Source organism: Caretta caretta, chromosome 5 (genome assembly GCF_965140235.1).
Source record: "Caretta caretta isolate rCarCar2 chromosome 5, rCarCar1.hap1, whole genome shotgun sequence".
Taxonomy (NCBI): domain Eukaryota; kingdom Metazoa; phylum Chordata; order Testudines; family Cheloniidae; genus Caretta; species Caretta caretta.
Window position 1 is genome coordinate 103763432 of NC_134210.1, and position 14135 is coordinate 103777566.

At 42.5% G+C, this 14135-nt stretch overlaps 1 protein-coding gene across 1 annotated transcript in view; it reads right to left on the reverse strand.

Moving 5' to 3' along the window:
* GLIS3 (GLIS family zinc finger 3) overlaps positions 1-8643 on the reverse strand; it is a 261503-nt gene extending 252860 nt beyond the window's left edge. Inside the window, exon 1 of the mRNA XM_048850509.2 lies at positions 8097-8643. The gene's annotated coding sequence lies outside the window, so the exon portion shown is untranslated. The remainder of the gene's footprint in view (positions 1-8096) is intronic.
* Between the last annotated feature and the right edge of the window lie 5492 nt (positions 8644-14135).

Consider the following 14135-nt stretch of genomic DNA (forward strand, 5'->3'; position numbering starts at 1 on the left):
CTCAGATTTGTTTTTGTTGTACTTTTATCATCTGTTACTGTTTTTCACACTTACAGAAAAAAATTACGATACATCATTGGATTTCAAGCTAACCATTGTACCAATATAATTCATTAATTTCAATTATACTTAAGTTGATGTTCTTCTTTTGATAGTCATGTGTAACTTCTTTTAGTACTGATTGAGATTTATGTGCATGGAAGAAAACACACCCATTAGTCAACAATATTAAAGGGACACTGTCAAAATAAGTATATATTTTAAAATATAATTATGTGTGCTACTAAAAACACCTTAAATTTTCAAAAATAAGCCAATTTTAAAAAATCTAATTTAATTTTCACCATCTCTGCCTCTGTTTCCTTTTTCATACATATACATAAGTTATATTTTGAACTGCAGCAAATTTACAGCACCTGCAGAGGTCCCCAATATCCTCTGTGGAGAAGGCAATTGCAGATAAGTCATTTCGCTTCTCTGCAATTTCTTCCTTAGTTTCCCCATATTTCTGTTACAGGTACTTACCTGCCCCCCACAACCATAGTATCTGACTGCCTCACAATCTTTAATGTATTTGTCCTCACAACATCCCTGTGAGATAGGAAAGTGCTATTATTCACATTTGACACATGGGGAATTGACACACAGAAAGACTAACTGATTTGCCCAAGGTTACAAAGAAAATATTTGGCATAGCAGGAAACTGAAGATGGGTCTCCTGAGTCCCAGGCTAGTACCCTTTCTCCCCTTTACTCCCAGCTAGCCTAGCAGACCCACTGATTCTCTCATAGGTTTCCTGATTTTGATATACTTTGAGAATGTTTTAATGTCTTTGGCTATTTGCTATTTAAATTCCCTCTTCACCCTCATTTCCATCTTACACTTTACCTGGCATAGTTTATGCTGCATTCTATTGGCTTCCCCTGGGGCTGGATTTCTGTTTTCTGCAGAATACCTGTTTGGTTTAAATAATCTCCTGAACTATGCCATTTAACCCTGGTGGGGGTTTTGTTGTTGTTGTTTGTTTTTTCCTCCAGCCCATCCTATTTCCTTTTTTGGTTAATGGTGTACATGACTTCTGTGACTGTTTACATACAATTTTGTAGCCTCCATGCCAAACATAAGGATTTTAATTTCTGTACTTTTTACTGTAGGGTATTTTTAAATTCCCTTCCTCATTGGTAAATCCACTGGCCTAGATTTTGTTATGACTTCTCTCTGAGCGATGGTGAAATTAATTTTATTGGGGTCATTATCACATAATCAGTCAACAAGTGTTACATCTTAGACCAACTCTTGTGTGTCACTTCAGGCTAATTTGGAGAAGGACACTTGTGTGCACTCAAATCAGTGTTCCAGGAAGCCACCATTTATGCAGCTGAGAAATTGCTTCTCTAAACCTTGCCCCATTGTGACATTTGACCAATTTATATCTGTAGTAGTTGAAGTCACCCTTTGCTAGTTCTATTACATTTAGTGCTTGTGTACATGGCAAATCAAATCAATGAAGCTATATCAGTCATAAGTCTTTGTGTGCACACTCTCTTATTTCAGTGTCTTTACATTGATTTTGTTAAACTGATAAGGAAACAACTTAAGTTATATTGCTATAAAAGCACTGTTATACAAAAATAAGAGAGAGTGTCCACACAGAGACTTAAACCGAAATAACTAAGGATGTAAAGTACAACAGATATTGCTATTTTGGTTCCATTAACCATATAGATAATACCTTAATTGCTCTTTGATCTCCCTCAACATTGTGCGTACAGTATCCCTCTTCTGATCAGGAAGCCTCTGAGGAAAAGATAAAAAAAACTGGGCGTGTTTAGTCTTGAAAAAAGACGACTGAGGGTGGGACCTCATAACTGTCTTCAAATATTGAAAAGAGGAGAGTGATCCATTGTTCTCCACATCCAGTGAAGGTAGGACAAGAAGGAATGGGTTTAATCTGCAGCAAGGGAGAATTAGCTTAGATATTAGGAAAAACTTTCTAACTATAAATGTTGTCAAGCTCTGGAATAGGCTTCCAAGCAAAGGTGTGGTATCCCTGTCACTGGAGGTTTTTAAGAACAGGTTGGGCAAACACCTGTCAGGGATGATCTAGATTTACTTGGTCCTGACTCAGTACAGGAGGTTGGACTTGATGACTTTTCAAGGTCCCTTTTAGGCCTACATTTCTATGATTGCATAACCCTGCTATTATTTGTGTGTGGCTTCAGATTTATATCCATATGCATTCTACTGTATGGTCTTTACCACGTAGAAATATTATCTGACTAGATGCTAAGGAATCTTTTATATACAGTTTAGTCTGTTCATCCAGATAGATTATAGCCAAGTATTATAATATGTCACTGATTTTTATCATTTCATGATGTTTCAGTCATATCTATTATTCACACAGGGACCAGTTCAGAAGAGCATTTAAGTGTATGCTTAAGACCGTCCCTACTCAGCAAAGCACTAAAACATGTGCTTAACTACAAGTCAATGGGACTTAAGCACATGCTGAAAGTTAAGTGCATGCTTAAATGTTTTGCTGAATAGTAACTGACTGTTGAATCAGATCCATAACCACCCGCAACATGGTTTAAAAAAAAAAAATCCTTCTGACCATACTAATCATGAAAAATGTAAGTACATCGCATCAAAGAAATCATGGAATACAAAATTATAACTGAAACATGTAAATACAAATGTATTAAATGTAATATCTTCAATCAACTAGACTTACCAGTTCAGAATTTAGAAACACAAAAATATTACCAATAAAATTAAAACTGTCCTGAGATTGTATTAATTTATTGGACAGATTTTACTTTACTGTAACATCAGATATGTGATATAAACATGAGCATTTTATTTTGTTTATAGTTTGAAAATAACATTTAAAAATGGGTAAAGTCCATTCTCGGGTCTATCCTTCCTCCCACTGATGTCTGCAGAAACATGATTAGGCCCACTATTTTTAAAACTGTATTTTATTTAGCTGACATCATTGTTACTAACAACATGACAACAGTTACTCAAAATCCACATGTCTGACTCATGAGTCTACTCTCAGTAAACCACATAGTAGGAGTTTAATTCAAGCTGCAGGACTGGAAAAACTGAATCAATTCCTTCATAAAGAGAAACAAAAGATGAATTCACAAATATCTGTGCCTCTACTACAGTATGCATACGCAATATAAATACATTGAGGGTAGTCCTATCGGAAGATAAAACTCATTGACTTCAACAGAAGTAGAGTTAGACCCATGCTGAGTGTCTGAAAATCTCACCTGTACAATTTGATCCTATAATTCCTATTTAGAAAAAAATTCCCAACAAAGTCAATAGTAGTTTTGCTTGAGTGAGAAGTGCAAGACTGGGTCCCTATAAGAGAATAGGTCAATAATATTTGATGGGTCTAACTTAAATTATCAGAAATATTGAACATTCAGGGTTCATATTCTTATGCTATTTGACTCATTCTGTTGCAGCTCTTATGGTACCCCATTCATTGTTTGGAAGATACTCAGAAAAAAGACTGATCCTTTCTTCTCTCTAGAGATATTCAGACTTTTAATCTTATGTTATGCATTTTTTGCAGTAACAGTAACACGGCTGTTACTCTGAAACCCATTTTTTGCAGTGCATCTCAACAAACCAGGATAAGAAGTATTATGAACCAAAGATTTTCTGACAAAAGTATTAATATACAAAACCACTACATAATGTGTAAGTTTATATTGCTCTGCACATAACATTACCTAACACAAAGCCACGAAAGCAAGAAGACTGGAAGTGAAGGCATCTAACAGTCCCTATTCTCTACTCCTCCACCCAGAGACACACATCTCACCACTGGCACAACCAACATATACCTCAGATAACACCCACAACCATAAAGTTCTGCCCTTGTAGGAATGCAGCCTTCCAGCACCCCTTCCCTGAGCTCCTCATCAACACTCACAAACCAGACTTCCTCCAGACTCTCTCCTTGCTATCTTTTTTGCACAGGTCTTTAAAAAAAACCAACACCACTCACTTACGTTCGGGTAAGGGGGTGTTGGAAGGGGACAGAGCTGTCATGATAGCCACTCAAATTGGTTAGCAAAGCTCCCCCTCTGACAAGAACACTGTTCTTCACCCTACAGGCTTCCCTATTTGCTTCTTGACTATCCGTTTTAGCTTGAAGTTGTCAGCCATAAGAGATCTTCAGGTAATATGGCCTCAGTCTTTCACAGTCAGTCAGTCAGAAACCCATACATATTACCCCCATTGAAATGGTGAAAAGTCATTACCCTCCTTCACATCATCTCCAAGGCCTGATAAGTCACTTGGTTAGAATCCTGAACTCACCCTGAACAGGAGAGAGATTGGATGCCAGTAAGTGCTACATGTCTGCCTCCAATTTTTGGTTTCTTCCTCTGAAGCAGCAGAAGCTTCAGAGTCCAAGAGGTCCTTGCGAGCTCCTGCAGTTTCTGTGTCACAGGTGCTGCTGGGGACAAGATTTAGCTGAGAGTAGGCCCAAACTTAGAAGCTGATTTTCCTTAATATATGAGGATGTGTGTTGTGAATTGGAGGTCAGGATAAAGCCCTTTCTAGGGTTATCTGGCTCTAGTTCAAGGATCACACAATAGTATTGCTATTAGGTCACTATTAAAGGCTGAAATCCACATTTTTCCTCCTTAAATGGCTGGAACGTACCCATTACAAGTGACTTTTAAACCATGTTAATTCATTGAAGTATTAATTTGAATAAAAATTATTTTAAATCACCCAGAACAGAATTCTCTCATTCACACTAGTATGAATCTGAAATAACTCAAGAGTCTGTCCCTGGAGTAAATTTACGCTGATGTACCTAAGAATAAAATCTGTTCCCTTAACTTTCAGACTCCATCTAAATGGATATAATCATTACAAGAAAAGAAAGCAAAGTACTGAAGAGAGTACAGGAACCCACAGAGTGTATTATTCTCTAAAGCCCTTTTCACATTAGAGCACACATTGTGCTAATTACAGCCACTTGTCTGAAAACTCATCAAGTCAGTTTTAAGCAGAACTATGTCTGATACCTAATTCCAAACACACTTGTAGTGAGCAGACTGTGGATCTCTGATGTGGAGAGGTCAACAGCCACAGACCCAGTCTTGCAAATCCATGCTCATGTGAAAAGTCTATACTCCCCATTCACAGTCCCATTAGCTTGTCTACACTAGTGCCCCCCACCCCAGTCTTCCATTGCCAACCATCAGAGCTAGCTATGGTGAGCTCCAGTGCAGAAAGGACAACAGCAGCTGTGTATGGTTTTGCCACCCAGGTTATCTACCCGACTCAGAACAGGCTTAGATGACAAGGTGATAGAATCACAGGCACCACTAGCAACTCCTCTACACTGGATCTCCCACTGCGGCTAATGCAATGGTGAGAAATATTAAGAAAAGCAGCAGTGGGGATATTGGTCTGTGCTCACCTTGTTTGCTCTCAAGCCTCCCCAGGAAAGGGGGTGAAGGGGTTGGGTGGGGGGATATTTTGGGGAACAGGAACTTCAAGTGGTCCTTTTCTTGAATCTTTGGCTAACTCACTTGGTGGTGGCAGCGATATAGTTCCAAGGACAAGGAAGAATGTGCGCCTTGGGAAAGTTTTTAACTTAAGCTGGTAAAAATAAGCGTAGGGGGTCTTTCATGCAGGTCCCCACATCTGTACCCTAGAGTTCAGAGTGGGGAGGGAACTCTAAGACAGCTGCTCTCACTTTCACTTTCCAAAGCTTTTAATTAAAGAGTTAACAGTTTCCAACAAGGTCAGAAACTATCTTAGTGTCTCAGGGGAGAAGAAAAAAAATATCCAGCTGAAGCCTGGAACAGAAATGACAACTTAGTGAAGTTTAACAAAGAGAAATTACCAGTGACACAAAAAGGCCTGAAGATTAAGCTGTCACTTTGGGGAGCATTAAACGGCTCTCTGGCATTTCTTTGACGTGAGTGACACTTGTGGTTGCATCTGGACTACAGAAAGTGCAGGGCTGTTGTTTTATTTTGTTTTTAAAGGGGAAGATTTCTACCATCTGGAAGGGACAGAATTTGGCTCTAAGGAGAGATGGGAGAAGCTTTTCAAGATTTTGACAACATTTTTTCAGGAGAGCATTCACAAAAGCTCCCAAAGAAACCTGTCTGTCTATTTTGACCAGCTGCAGCCCCCTTCCTTTTCTAAAATCATTGGTGCAATGGTGTGCCTGTTCACCCTTTGGCTCTGGTTTGCAGCCGAAATACCAGCACCAACCCTGGCTGCAGTGAGTGAGACCCTTCCCCAGCTCCCACTCCTCCCTGCCGGAGGGGGACAGGAACGCCCTGGCTCCCCCTGCCTCCTGCTTCGCCCATTCCACTGTCCCCTGCTGGAGGGGAAGGGCAGTGCCCCCGGCTAATGGCTGGGTGCGGGGACTATCGCCAGCTCCCAAGACTGCAGCAGAGAGGGTACAAGCAGAGCGGCAGCCACGCTGCCTCTGGTCAGCCCCCCACCCGCGGCCCCCTAGCAGCAGCGCTGGCTACCGAGCGAGCGCACCAGCTACCTGGGCTCAGCCTTGAACTCGCTTCTGAGGCTGGCTTAGAGGAGGGAGGGCGCCCTGGTAAACTGACATGACCTCTCAGGTGGATTGCACACCGCTGGGGGCACCACGGGGCTGCTCAACCAGGCTGCGAGCGTCCAGGTCTCCTGCCCTCTCTGCGGGGCTCTGAATAAGGCACTTCAGTACAGCACACACTGACGTGCTTAGAGCAAATTAGCCGATCCCTGCCAACGTGTGTACTAATCTATTAAATGCACCATCTATACCGAAATCAGACCGGTACCGGCCAGCTGCCAAAGGGGAAATGAGGGACACTTCCAGTGTCAAGGTGCCACAAGTACTCCTTTTCTTTTTGCGACTATCAACCAAGTGCTTTACTCTATTCTCTGCCCACAAAAGAAACGCAGGGGAGAGCATCAAACAGTCATGTTCTTCCCAGAGTTAATACCTTGAGGAGGAAATTATGAAATCTTGGCTTAATCATCGACCCGATGACAAATCCCGCGGAGTCAGAGAATGCTTGTCCCGACGTTCCAGACATTGCTATTTCTCTGTCGCTACAGCAGACTTTTCAAAAAGTTAAAGTGAGTAACTTCGAAGTAACTTCACCACAAGATTTAAGCAAACAAACAAACATTGAAGCCTGAGAGAAGATTGCTGCAGACTCATGCTTTCCAAAGCAGTCTCGGCAGTTTGCAGAAAAACACCAGATAATTTATAGGACTGGAGCTGAGAAGCAGGATATAGTCCCTTACAGTGGGAATGAGACATGGGAATAATATTTGACACTAGGCATGAATAAAATGTAAAAGCATATGTTTGCTGGAGAGCTGACAAAAACGGAGCGGTGAAGGGTCTTACATGTAATTGTTGGGTGTGTATACATACCCCAACTCCAGCATTTATATTTACACACACACTCTGTAAAACAATGAATCTATATTACAACTACACTTTAAAATAAACTATAACTACTGAAGACTTAACTGTCTGCATATACATATACAGCATTCCTCACGTCATTCATTCACCCGGTTCTTACTCTTCTCTAAAAAGTCTCTTTCGGTCTAAAGTTTACACTAGTTACTAGTTGACAAACTACCAAGCCTTTGCTTTGCCTGTAAGATTTCATGAGCCTCATCTCTTGTCAATTAACCCTTCGCCTCCTCCTGCAAATAAATCTCACACCCACCTATGGTCAGATTAAAACAGCAACCGCCCCTTTCATTTTTACACATTGTCGTTCTACGATACATACAGCCATGGGCTACATTTCAGATTCCTTGTGGGAAGCTGTACTCTGTCCACCTCCCAGCTGATCAGTAAAGCACACTCTACCTTTCCCTCTCACACACACTTCCCCCTGAAGAAGGAGAGGGGGAAAGTGTGTATACAAAACAGTTTAGACTCCACAGGATTGCGGCTGCTGCCGTGGTGTTTTTGCTAATGTGCGTCTCTTAGCTTGGTTTGAGGATAGGTCAGCTTTTACTTTTGTGTGCGTGCGCCTGCAAGCAAAGTTCCTATGGCAGCATCCACTTACCAGGTAACCAGGTTTTCCACAACAAAGCCCAAGGTGCATATTCCTTCTCCAGGCAGAGCCTCTCTCTCCTCTAAACAAGAATGACAGCAACTACTTGCAAGCAGAGAGCTGAATAAAGAAAAGCAACTTTGGTTCCCTTCAAACACACTTGAGAGAGGCTATCCACTTGAGCATGAACAGTTTCCATCAGGGCTCGGGAAGAGACATACAAAGAGAGGAGTGGGGAAAGTTGCTTTTTCTTTTCTTGTGGGGAAATCTGGTTTTACAAAACTTGAGGGGCTCGCCTCTCACTGCCGTGTCCCGCAATCAGTGTCCGTAGGGGAGGAAGATGAAGTTGACTTGTTTGGTGACCTTGCTAGCTCACTGCTGTAATTTTGTTCCTGTGATGGGAGAGGTGCTGTCTGTCCAGGCTTGTCTGGGGAAGAAGGGGGTCCGGGGTGCAAGCGCCAGGAATTGGGCTGCCCGTGCTCTCCGCTGGTTGTATCAATGCTGTGTGGACAGGGGGATTGCAGTACAGGGAAGGAGGGTGAATGCTTAAGGGCCGCCAGCCAGCAGCCTCCCGAGTGCCAGAGCCTAGGAGGGGAGGGAGGGGGCAAGGGGGCGGGTAACTCCTGGTCAGCCGGTTGGCTAATTCAAAGGCAGAGTGTGTCTCTCCCCCTCGGCACTCACTCTGACTCACACACACGGGGAGACTGGGAAAGAGAAACTAGGCGACTGACAGGCTGGTGACACTTCCCTGCCTCCCTGGGCATTCTTTATGGTTGTACTTGATTTGGTGTGAATAAGGGTAGATCTGTTTCCATGTAATCCCCCTGCACTGCTTCCTGGTTCTGGAAACATTGACAGAGAACATGGAAAGCCCAGTAATCCCACAGAAAGGACCAGAAAAATACTTAGGCTGGTTTCTGACCACCCCTCCCAAAAGAGTTCAGGGGTATTTGCTCAGGGTTATGGTTCAGCCCATTAAAGAACTAGATCCAGCTGTAAAATTTGATTCTGGTTCAGATTCTCAGTGTAGCCAGGGTATTGGAGCAAATCCTCTTCATCTTATACTGCATACCCACAGCCACACACTGTGCTTGATTCTCTTCTAGGATTCGCCAGTGGAACCAGGCAGCTGGGTACTGTGGAAGGCAGAGCAGGCAAGCGCATCTTAGGACGTGGACAAAGCCAGCTGCGTGCGTGTGTGTGTGTAGTGTCAGTCTATACTAGGGCCTGCCTACACAAGGATAAAAGGCATACTAACACATCAGCATGAACATATGCTGCTAACACCTGTTAAAATGCAAGTTGCCTTGTCTTCACTAGGCTTTTAGAACCTGTTAGCTAATGTGGTTTTTTTTAAAACACACGTTTTATCCTGTATGGGTAGCCCCTTAGAGAAGCATGAAATCAGCTTCTGTGGATCCTGGGGGCAGTACATCAGAGCAGAAGCCCAGGGATAACCATCATGCATTCTTAGTGATGGGATCTGCTCTAAATATAATCCCCAAGAAAGGGTAGCTGTGGTACTGTGGATGCAGCTACCGCCACAGACAATGGAGGTTTTAAATTCTGCACCTACAAGAGTGAATCAAGCCCACTAATGTGCAAAGAACTACAGAGCCATGTGATAAATTGCATTTGTGCAATTTATGGTCTCCTCCTATGTACGATGCCCACTAAATATATCACCACCAGCACACTGCCCCCTACTCCATCTTCACCAGGGCTACTTCTAACATTCCAAACTGCTGAGCAGCTGCCAACACCTGCCTTTAAAAAAAAAAAAATCATGGAGAAATGTTTCCTCCCCCCCCCCCCCCTCCCAAATGTGGAGTTTTCCCCCAAAATTACACTGGCTTGAGGCCCCAGACAGGCAATGTACAATCTTGTACCAGAGATAGTTTAAGATTTAATATATCACAACGTTTCATAGATAGAAAGAAGAGTATTAAGCTTTTGGAAAGAGGAGATGGTCTGATTTCCAATGGGACACACAATATTTGCTTGGAGTCCTAGAAGTTCCAGAGATATCGGACCTTAGCAGCACAGCATAACTATGTATGAAAACACTAATTCAGGAATTTTAAAAGAGGTTTGGTTTTTTAAAATGCATGTTCTAATTTTTATGTCTTAGGCCTAGAGAGGCAATTGGAATAATGGGGGTGAAATCCATGCTCCATTGACTTCAGTGGGGCTAGGGTTTCACCGATGGTAACTAAAGGCTGGATCCTACACCCACTGAAGGCAGTGGGAGTGCTGCTATTGACATCAGGGGGTGTAGGATTGGGACCTAACACAGCCTGGATTTAGAAGCAAAGGTTTTAAGTAAAACAGTGTAAGAGTAGCCACTGGAGTCTGTGGATAAAGATCCTGTCACCTGATGGGGAAATTAACTGTTTATAACCCTGATGTGAACGAGACTAGGAAAGTTCAGTCTCTTTAGCCAGCACTCCTAAGCCTCACTCCCTTTTCACCTTTTAATGGCCATGGAAGAGCCCTATAGTAACTCCCACGGACTGTGTGCCTGTGGGAGGGCAGACGGACTCTCCTGAAAACCAGGAATAGCCCCGCATAAAAGACTTGAGTTCCCTAGAAGTAGCTCTGCCACTCATTCCCTAAGGGGACAGAATGGAGGGGATGTTAAAACACTTTAGTATCTGGACAAACTTACTCCTGAGCCAGTGTTGATCTCCTTCTGGGGCTTGCTCAGCAGGAAGTCATGCATAGTTTGTATTGGGAAGTGCTCTGCAAGAGTCCTGTGTGCTACTGCTTTTATGTACTGTGCACTCATCACCTTATATTATCACTGACGTGATAGCATAGCATAGGAACAGGGCCCCAGGAGGAGCAGCTTCATGCTCATGTCATGCTGTGTGTAGAACACGGAGTTGCCTTCATCCAACCTTGAGCCTATGGCTTCTGAGACCTAATTAGAGCTAACACTCTTTTTCCATTAGCCTGGCCTCATTTTTACTTCTGTATTTTATTTTGAAGAAGCCTGGAAATGTACAAGAGGAGATGTACTTTTCCATACAATTTTCTTTAAGCTTCCTGGGTCCCGTAAATTTGCATGAAGATATTGATGCATCAAGAGTTCCCATAATCTTACATTGTTATCCAGTCTACTTATTGCTAAGTATATGGATGCCCCAGCAGTGAGTGGATTAGATCTTAAGTGTAACTGCCATATAGGACATTTGTAGTTTTATGCAGAAAGTATGTGTAAGTTATGGATATAACCCTTGGCACTGAAGCAGAGTTTGGGGAAGGCCAAAAGAGCATCTGAGTGCTTTCACAAACCCAGGATTGGAGCTTCCATTAGAAGGAAGGAGGAAGCCCCTCTTCAACTATTCCCTGTTGCTGTTGGGTAGCAACTTGTCGTAACCCATCAGAGCGCGTAAGACCAGGTATTTTTAGTGTAGACCCTTTTGTCATATATCTCTTATACACCAGCCTCCAGGAGAGTTGTGCCCTCGGGAGAAGCACCTGGTAAGAAGGAACAAGAGGAGGAAGTGAATTATTTTTGTTGAATTCTTTTGTCCAAACTGACCATTTTATTTTTGGACTTCTGTTACCCTGGAAAGGGCAGCGCTTAGTTTAGCCAGAGGGAAACTAGCAATGGGGAAATGGAGAAAGTGGCTACATCACCAGAGGACCAGGTAAAAGATATGTGTGATAGATGGTTTAGGTTTAGCTGGCTTTTCATGCCTGTGTGCTGTTCTTACAGTGTAATATGGGGTAAAGTCTGAGCATTCAGCACTCAAAGCTGGAAAAAACTTTGCTTATTCTTTCAGATGTTTGTGGCACCTTGACCAAAAAAAAAAAAAATCTTGCTAGCTGATTCAAAAGTCTAATTCTTGAATTTTATCTCTGATCTTACCTTCTGTTTCAATAGTAGTAGTAGTAGTAGTAATGTAACTGATACAATTTACATTAACTAAGGTGAAATGATAAAAGACTGAAGTGCACCCTATGTAAAATAAGGAATAGCACGTACCCAGGATTAAAAGTTAAATCCATTCCAAAATGCTGGGGTTATATTCCCCAGTTTTCAATGTGAAAGCAAGTCTTGTGTCTCACCACAGGAAACAGACTGAAACGCTTGAGAGGAGCATATACGCACATGCATTTTTCGCCCCATTGTTTGTCACTCCAGCAGCTCTCAGCTAGAAACCTCTTCCTGTTCCTTGAACTTAGATGTTTAACACCTAGATGTGGCAGGACTAGAGGGAACCAAAGCTCTTTATTCAACCTGACTGTGGTAAGTTTTCAGCTAATAGCTAGTCCTACAAATGGGGCACACTTAGATGTGAGTTCTTGGGTCAAGGTCTTGTTCTTCAGCTTGATAAGTACTAGCCAAAGCCTGTAGCTCTGACTCAGTCCTTATGTTAAATCAATGAGAGTTTCCCCATGAATAATTACAGAGTAAGGGCTACAGAATTTGGATTGCTAATTTTATTCTCCATCTCCCTGGCCCAATTTTACAAACAAAACCATCAGAAAGAGTCTTATTTGCCTCTTTCCCTCCCTCCCTTTATTTCAGAATACCTCTGGACGATTTCTGAAATTCCTATCACCATCAACAAAGCCAGCCTCTTCTCCCTTCCACTCCCGTGCAAACCTAAATAAGTCACCAAAACAACAGAACACACCAGTGGAAGCTAAGGCATATGCATTTAGAACCCAACGTGAGAGAAAGCTGTGTTAGAAAACAAATGAAAAAGCACCACACATTTTTATAGCACTTTCATCTTGAAGCACAAAGTACTTGACAAATTATGAGCCTGATTTTGCAGTGTTCTTATTCAGAAAACACTCCTGCTAACACATAGCAATCAGAGCATTAAAATTCAGGCCTATTATCTATTATACACAAACATACAGAGGAATCTTTTCAACAAAATGCAATTGCCTTTGGGGAAAAAACACAACAGCTGCTTAACAGTATACAGTGACCCTATGAGACCTTTTAGGGACAGGAAGTTAAGAATACTGTACCCAACGGAAATTGCAGGGGATTTTTAGATTCATAGAAGATACTTAGATAAACTGGAATTGAGACATGACATTGGCATGAACACCTCAGTTCCTACAAAAGTTTGATCAGATCTCTAATGACCATGAATGTCAATCATTTCAGTTATACATCTCATATAAAGACACAGGAACAACAAAATACAGTTGTTGGGATAGCTAATGCAATACTCTTTGGGGGACCAAAAGTTAATTTTTAATACACAAGCTTTCAGAACTCAAGGTATGAGCATCAAGTGTATTTTCAAATAGGAGAAAGAAGACAGGGGGACCAAAATTTCGCCTAGACTCTCAATCTGTATGTCTGAACATAAGTAGGGTTAGGCCTAGTCTACACTAGAAAGTTTGGTTGACATAAGCCGCCTTGCGTCGACCTAATTATGCATGTGTCTATACTTAAAATTTGTCTCTCCCCAATGTAAGAACCTCACTGTGGTGACACAGTAACACCCCCTACCCAAACAGCAATGAGCTATGGTTGATGTACTGAAGTCAATGCAGTCCAAGTGTAGACACTGCATTACCTATGTCGACCCTAACCATCCTTCAGCAGCTGTTCCACAATGCCTGACACTGACTCCTCTGTTTACAGTCATGAACTTCACTTCCATGGGGTCACAGAGACCACAAGCCCATCTCTCCCCCCCACCCCCCTTTAAAACCCTGTGAATTTTTGAAATGGCTTTTCCTGATTGCCCAGCTTGGCGAGCACATTAGCAGCTCTCCATTGCTGTGTGCAACTGGCCAGCCAACAATGCCAACTACATGCTCTAAATGCACTCTGGGCTGGAGTAGACAGGAGATATTGGATCTCCTGGGCCTGTGGGGAGAAGAGGCTGTGCAGTAACAGCTATGGATCAGCCATAGGAATATGGACATCTATGAGCAGATTACATGGGAGAAGCAGGATAGGGGGTATGAGAGGGACCAGCAGCAGCGCTGCATGAGAGCAAAGGAACTGCAGCAGGCTACCAGAAGGCCAGGGAGGCCAACAGTCCCACCACTTTTACAAAGAGCTGC